The sequence below is a fragment of the Coregonus clupeaformis genome, unplaced genomic scaffold (genome assembly GCF_020615455.1).
Source record: "Coregonus clupeaformis isolate EN_2021a unplaced genomic scaffold, ASM2061545v1 scaf0666, whole genome shotgun sequence".
Classification (NCBI taxonomy): Eukaryota; Metazoa; Chordata; class Actinopteri; order Salmoniformes; family Salmonidae; genus Coregonus; species Coregonus clupeaformis.
Window position 1 is genome coordinate 217,558 of NW_025534121.1, and position 8,260 is coordinate 225,817.

Consider the following 8,260-nt stretch of genomic DNA (forward strand, 5'->3'; position numbering starts at 1 on the left):
TTAACAAGTGAGTTTCTTGTAGGAACGCAATAGATGAATGAAGTTGTTTAAGCCTAGTAATAACCTGTTTTAAGCTTGGATAGTTTAGTAACTCCATGGACATTCCACAAAGTAAATTTAAGTTTTGCATTTGAAGTCATTTAACCAAAGATGTAAACATGGAATAAGCTATAGCATAAAGGCATATCTAAAATCTGTTTAGTAACCACAAGGACCGGATTAATATTTTGTAGTGAGGAAAATATGTAAAGATCTGTTGAAACAAACATAAATATTTCCTAACAGTAAAACACTGAACCCCATTCCACTGTCTCCCTAACCGAGACACCCAAAGCTTCCTCTCCCACCTCCCCCTAATCGTAGAGTGTAGCCTGGTGGACGACTGATCCATTAAAGGGAGCAGTCTAACCTAAGCGACGCTAAACAAAACAAAGTGTCTCCTGCCTTCTCTCTGCCATTACTTCACAAAAACAAAATACATATCTTGCAAGATGATATGTGAAATATCACAACAAAAGGCCTCTCTAGCAAGATGACATGTGAAATATCACGTAGTATTTGTTTGAAAAGTAGCACAGAATAGCTCCACCTAAAACAGTAACGCTAGTTAGTGAAGCCTGAGACTAACGTTAACGTTACAGTATGGACCGTCCAAAATAGCGGTAGGTGATCCACAACACAGGGTCTGTTGCTAGTAGCTACCATTTATTCACTACTAAATTTAAGCCTATGTGAGAAAAAAGAGATCATTGAATATGTGCTACGTTACCCAAAGGCCCTTTGCACATGATGTTAGGCTTGCACCTGAGTGTCAATCATTTTAGTCCAAGGATATGATCAAAAGGCCTCCATTCTTAAATGGAAGAAGTTTGGAACCACCAATACTTTTTCTAGATCTGGCCGCCCGGACAAACTAAGCAATCGGGAGAGAAGGGCCTTGGTCAGGGAGGTCACAAAGAAGCCGGTGCTCACTGAGTTCCTCTGGTGATGGGAGAAACTTCCAGAAGGGCAGCCATCTCTGCAGCACTCCACCAATCAGGCCTTTATGGTAGAGTGGCCAGACGGAAGCCACTCCTCATGAAAAGGCACATGACTGCCCGCTGGGAGTTTGCCAAAAGACACCTAAAGGACTCTCAGACCATGAGAAACAAGATTCTCTGGTCGGATGAAACCAAAATGGAACTCTTTGGCCTGAATGCCAAGCGTCACGTCTGTAGGAATCCTGGCACCATCCCAACGGCGAAGCATGGTGGTGGCAGCATCATGCTGTGGGGGTGTTTTTCAGTGGCAGGGACTGGGGGACTAGTCAGGATCGAGGGAAAGATGAACGGAGCAAAGTACAGAGAGAACTGAAAATAGCTGTGCGGCGACACTACCCATCTTACCTGACAAGCTTGAGAGGATCTGCAGAGAAACTCCCCAAATACAGGTATGCCAAGCTTGTAGCGTCATACCCAAGAAGACTTGAGGCTGTAATCACTGCCAAAGGAGCTTAAACAAAGTACTGAGTAAAGTCTGAATACAGTTTTTTTTATTATTATTATAATTTTTGCAAAAATGGTGTCATAACACCTAGCGGTCAACAGGGAAATGGTTCCAATCATTTTTCCTTTTTATTCATTTTAGAATCACTTAAAATAATGGCTGTGTTTCGTGTAGGCTTACCCTGGCGTGACTTTTAGCAATATTCGGCTCCATTTCCTCTCAGATTATAAAACTCTAATTATCATCAAAGTAGACATCATGCAAAACAACAACACTGCAAGCTCCTGCACGTCATCTCTAGCTGTAACCTTTGATAACAGGTATTGTGTCAATTTAAAACTAACTGTGGTGGCAGGTGCAGTGATGAACGCCGAGAAGGAGCTGAGTGTAGAGGGAAGCAGTGTGGTGAGGGAGGTTATCGTCTAGTGTATAAAGAGGGATACGTCCTCCAGTAGCTCAGAGATGGAACCTGGCGAGAGTGAGGATGAATTACCTGCGGTGAGGAACTCCGAGTTCGGGCCTTGTTCCAAGGATGATAAGGATGATTCTGGCCCAGTGGGAGTGAGATTTGTAGAGAGAATGGATACATATGTGGTGTCAGGTTAGGTGGAGAAGATGTTGGAGACTGTTGAGTTGGTGAAGGTAACTCTGAGTGGATATATTGTTTCTCCTCTGTCCAGAGGGAGCGGGTGCTGCGGATTACGTGATTAGAGACAGGAATTGTGACTTGAATTGCTCTCCGGAACAGGGTGGCATTGAAAGGAGTGATAACGGGGTTAGGTTTAAGTGTTGAGGATGAGCAGTTGAAATGGAAGATTCCAGGTGTCTGTGACGCCCTCCGTTTGGTGAGACGTAGATCTGGTGTAGAGCGTGGGGAAACAGAGAATACATTATCTGTCATGCTGGATTTTGATGCATAGTCACTGCCAGATAAGATCAAGGTAGGAAGTGTCAGTTATCCCGTGAGCGATTTTGTTCCGTAAATACTACAGTGTTTTAGGTGTGAAGTTTATGGGCCTGTTGCAGCAGTGTGTAGGCGTGAGATGCCTAGATGTGACAAGTGTGCAGGAGGGCATGAGATGAATAAATGTGTGGTATCGGTGGAGAAAGTTCTGTGTGTTAGTTGTGGGGGTGCTAACGGGCTGGAGATCTGAGGTGTCAGGTGAGAGAAAGGCAGATTATGGTCCTCTGTAGCTCAACTGTAGCTCAATTGGTAGAGCATGGCACTTGTAACGGGTAGTGGGTTCGATCCCCGGGACCACCCATACGTAAAAATGTATGTGCACATGACTGTAAGTCGCTTTGGATAAAAGCGTCTGCTAAATGGCTTATTATTATTATTAGATTGAGGTTGCCAGGGTTACAGTAGTACAGAAAGTGTTGTAGCAGAAGCAGTGAAGGGAGTGGTAGAGGAAGATGGGTACAGGGTGAGGGATCTTGAGAGGATTCCTGTGAGTAGGCAGAGACCAAGAGAGAGTGATGGGAAGAATATGTGCTTCAGTAAGGTGGGCTTTTTAGCATTTATAGCAATGGTTGTCAATTGTACTGCAGAAATTGATCAAAAAGTCCCAGAAAATAGAGGCTGAGGTGGCAGCGGCAGAGAAGTACTTGGGATTGCGAGGATTTACTGCAGATAAAATGATAAAATGCATTTTTATTAGTTGTCTGTAGCTTATGCCATCCCATTCCATAACCCCGATACCACCATGGGGTACTCTGTTCACAACATTGACATCAGCAAACCGCACGTCCACACAACGCCATACACAGTGGTCAGCAGTTGTGAGGCTGGTTGGGCAAAATACTCTAAAACAACATTGGAGGCAGCTCATGGTAGAGAAATTAACCTAACATTCTCTGGCAACAGCTCTGGTGGACATTCCTGCAGTCAGCATGCCAATTGCATGCTCCCTCAAAACTTGAGACATCTGTGGCATTGTGTTGTGTGAAAAGACTGCACATTTTAGAGTGGCATTTTTGTATTTGTTAGGGATCCCCATTAGATGCTGCCAAGCACCTCCTCAGCTACTCTTGTCCCCAGCACAAGGTGCACCTGTGTAATAATGATCATGCTATTTAATCAGCTTCATGATATGCCACACCTGTCAGGTGGATGGATTATGTTGGCGAAGGAGAAATGCTCACTAACAGGGATGTAAACAAATTTGTGCACAACATTTTAGAAATAAGTTTGTGTCTGGAACATTTCTGGGATCTTTTATTTCACCTCATGAAACATGGGACCAACACTTTACATGTTGCGCTTATATGTTTGTTCTGTGTATACAGTATTTCTAAAAAAAATCATACAAACTATCAATAACAATATTTAAATTAAATCAGCCTGCTTTTCTGTTCTAATCAGGTCCCTACACAGGCTCAGAAGGATCCTGTGAGGGCGGAACATTTTCTGGCTACAGTAGACCTTGCAGGGCTTCTGCCGTGAAGTCTTGGAGGCCCAAAAACTTATCAGCTACAGATATAATGATGTCCAGCTTCTTGGACTTATTGTGCAGTAAAATTAATAACTGTGGCTATAAATACTAAAAAATCCACCTTCAAAATAAGTGTATCCAGATCACTTGATTGACGTATAACATTTGCAACTGGTTGCAGTGCATCCACCGCCATATCTTCTTCAGAACTGTGGCCTCTTGCTACTATAACTCTCTTCACCGCCTCCACATAGGAGATTTGCTGTACAGCCCTGATCCTTGACACCTCAACCTCTTTCACCCTAACAGGGCACTCTGGGAATTCAGAAATATGACCCCCACCACAGTTACAACATTTTACATTCACATGCTCTTCAATAACATATTCCTTCCGTCTGCAAACATGTGGTCAAACGTTTTACATTTCTTGCATTGCATCAGGTTTTACACAAAGTCTCTTATGGGGTATATTATATATCCCAGCTTTACATAGGGTGGTAGATCCTCTTCATCAAACATCAATAATAAAGATTTAAAACTTTGCTCCTTTTTCACATTCTCCATCCTTCTTCTTCGGGATTTGGTTGGCGGAGCGCATTCAACTTTTAGGTGCATACACCGCCACCTACTGTACTGGTGTGTGAGGCCATTCACAGCCTATATACATTAAATTCATTGATACGGTAATTAATACAAAATTGCAGTATTAGCCTGCTCTGAAAAATGTGAGGGTAAATGTTATTGGTTCGTGCAGGTGACTGATCTTCTCAGCCCAATTGGCAGTAGGCCCAGAACATTGTTCTGGGAACCAAAAGGGATATCTCAGTTTCAAGGTCTCAGCTCATTCCATCCTTGTGTAGGTCTACAATCTTGTCCCTGACATCATTGGAGAGCTCTTTGGTCTTGGCCATGGTGGAGAGTTTGGAATCTGATTGATTGATTGCTTCTGTGGACAGGTGTCTTTTATACAGGTAACAAACTGAGATTAGGAGCACTCCCTTTAAGAGTGTGCTTCTGATCTCAGCTCGTTACCTGTATAAAAGACACCTGGGAGCCAGAAATCTTTCTGATTGAGGGGGGGTCAAATACGTATTTCCCTCATTAAAATGAAAATCAATTAATAACATTTTTGACATGCGTTTTTCTGGATTTTTTTTATGTTATTCTGTCTCACTGTTCAAATAAACCTACCATTAAAATTATAGACTGATCATGTCTTTGTCAGTGGGCAAACGTACAAAATCAGCAGGGGATCAAATACTTTTTTCCCCTCACTGTACATGGTTTGACACCAGTATTGCCAGCATTGGTTTTATTCACTGGGCTATCTAGAGTGATCAGAGAGTAGACTAAAGAAGTGAAGTAGACAAACTGCCAATGTTTTAATGTTCTATTAAATGAGTCTGTGTAGTTACTAACCCTCGTGATAGTGAGTGGAGGATGACACTAACCCTTGTGATAGTGAGTGGAGGATGATATGGCTTCTTCATCTGCATTGCTTGATCTTTGGGGTTTTTGGCTGGGTTTCTATAAAGCACTTTGTGACAACTTCTGATGTAAAAAGGGCTTCATAAAATACATTTGATTGACATGTATATCACACCAACTGACTGGTTCTTCTGATGTTGTTCACACAGGAGACCATGTTGAGACATTCGCTATATCCAGAGAGCAACAGCAGGAAGATCACAGAGCTAAGAGGTCTCACCACTGCCCACATTGTGAGGAGATTTTCCCAATTCTATCAAAGCTAAAAATACACCTAAAAATACACACAGGAGAGAATCTGTATTCCTGTACTTACTGTGGGAAGAATTTCACTACATCACAGACTCTGACGGTTCATCAGAGAGTGCACACTGGAGAGAAGCCTTACTTCTGCTCTGTCTGTGGGACGGGTTTCTCCAAACTTGGCAACTTAAAATCCCACGAACGGATACACACAGGAGAGAAGCCTTACTCCTGCTCTGATTGTGGGGCAAGTTTCTCTCATCAGAGCACCTTAAAAAGACATAAACGAATACACACAGGAGAGAAGCCTTACTCCTGCTCTGACTGTGTAAAATGCTTCACAACATCAACTGAGCTAAAAGTTCATCAGACAACACACACAGGAGAGAAGCCTTACTCCTGCTCTGACTGTGGGGCAAGTTTCTCTCATCAGAGCACCTTAAAAATACATGAACGTATACACACAGGAGAGAAGCCTTACTCCTGCTCTGACTGTGGGAAGAGTTTCTCTCGACAGGGCCCCTTAAAAATACATAAACGTATACACACAGGAGAGAAGCCTTATTACTGCTCTGACTGTGGGAAGAGTTTCTCTCGACAGGGCCCCTTAAAACAGCATGAACGTATACACACAGGAGAGAAGCCTTACTCCTGCTCTGACTGTGGGGCAAGCTTCTCTCATTCTGGCAACTTAAAAATACATGAACGTATACACACAGGAGAGAAGCCTTACTCCTGCTCTGACTGTGGGGCAAGCTTCTCGCAACCTGGCAACTTAAAACGACATGAACATATACACAGAGGAGAGAAGCCTTACTCCTGCTCTGACTGTGTAAAATGCTTCACAACATCAACTGAGCTAAAAGTTCATCAGAGAACACACACAGAAGAGAAGCCTTACTCCTGCTCTGACTGTGTAAAATGCTTCACAACATCAACTGAGCTAAAAGTTCATCAGAGAACACACACAGAAGAGAAGCCATACTCCTGCTCTGACTGTGGGAAGAGTTTCTCTCGACTGGGCCACTTAAAAATACATGAACGTACACACATGAGAGAAGCCATACTCCTGCAATGACTGTGGGAAGGGTTTCTCTCAGCAGGAAAGCTTGAAATCACACCAACGGATGGATACTCACAGGAGAGAAGCCTTACTCCTGCTCTGACTGTGGGTAGAGTTTCTCTTGACTGGGCAATTTAAAAAGACACCAACGTATACATAAGAAGTGGTAGTGGATTGGATACACTCTATTGTAATCCTATTGTTTCTCACTGTGAGAGAACTCTGCAGAGGTACGGGAAAGTTGTAGAATGTTAGAATCTCTTAACTGATCAGTGTGCACCTTGTCAGTTTTGCAGTGCTTAGATAGCTCCTACTGTAAAGATAATGAGAGGTCTAGGATATTGAGGAAACCACGAGTACATGTATCCATGCAGTGTGTCAGCATTGCAGGATGGTGGTGGTGGTGTGGGGTGTGTTTTCATGGCAGACTTTGGGCCCCTTGATAAAAGTGGAGCAACGTTTGAATGCCACAGGATATCTAAACATCATTGCCAATCAGGTGCATCCCTTCATGGCAGCAGTTATCCATCTGCAAATATATTTTTTCAGCAGGATTATGCCCCATGCCACAAGGCTTGTCCAGAAAAGGTTCCACGAACATGACAGTGAATTCAGGTTACTGCAGTGGCCTTCCGAGGCACCAGATCTCAATCCAATTGTGCATCTGTGAGAGGAAGAGCAGGGAATCCACTTCCAGCCAACTCGACACAACTGTGGGAAGCATTGCAGTCAACATGGGCCAGCATCCCAGTGGAACGCTTTCGACACCTTGTAGAGTCCATGCCCTGACAAATTGAGGCTGTTCTGATGACAAAGACTATCAGCTGTTCAGAAATGACCGGTCCAGAGAGGGGATGCGAGGAGGGGGCGTGGCTATGTATGTGAATCACAGTATGCAGGCAAAGAGAAGAATAACTGACCTAGAGAAAGAAGAGTTTGAGTGTCTTCAGCTCCGTTCCTAAACAACTTTCCAGCTCAGTTTCATCTCTGGTAGTGGAGTGCTCTAACATCCACCATGGGCACATGACAAAACACTGCAGCAGAACACTGTGGATTATCTCATAATCACTGTCCATGTGATCAGGATGTCCTCTCCCCAAATGGGTCTCATCCTGTGTGGAGACTTAAATCACCTGCCCATCAAGATGCTGACAAACTCCCATCCAGACATGAAACAAGTGGCCAAAGACAAGACCACAGAGAGGACTCCATCCTAGATCTGATCAACACAACCCACTGTCCTTGCCCCTCTCTGATCCAGTGATCACAAATGTCTGCTGTTCTCTCCAAACACAACATCAGGAGGGAGAAGAGAGGTGCAGCGGAAAAAAGGACATCTGGTAACTCAGAACAGAAAGGAGACCTTTGCACGATGTATGGCCAGTACTGACTGGTCTACCATATATGAGGTGGAGAGCATCGATGCAAAGGTGGAGACGTTCAACTCCTGCATTCAAACTGCACTTGATTTATGCATGCCAATAAGAAATGAGAAAACAACAACACTGGACAAGAACTGGATGACTGAAAGAATAAAGGCTGCCAT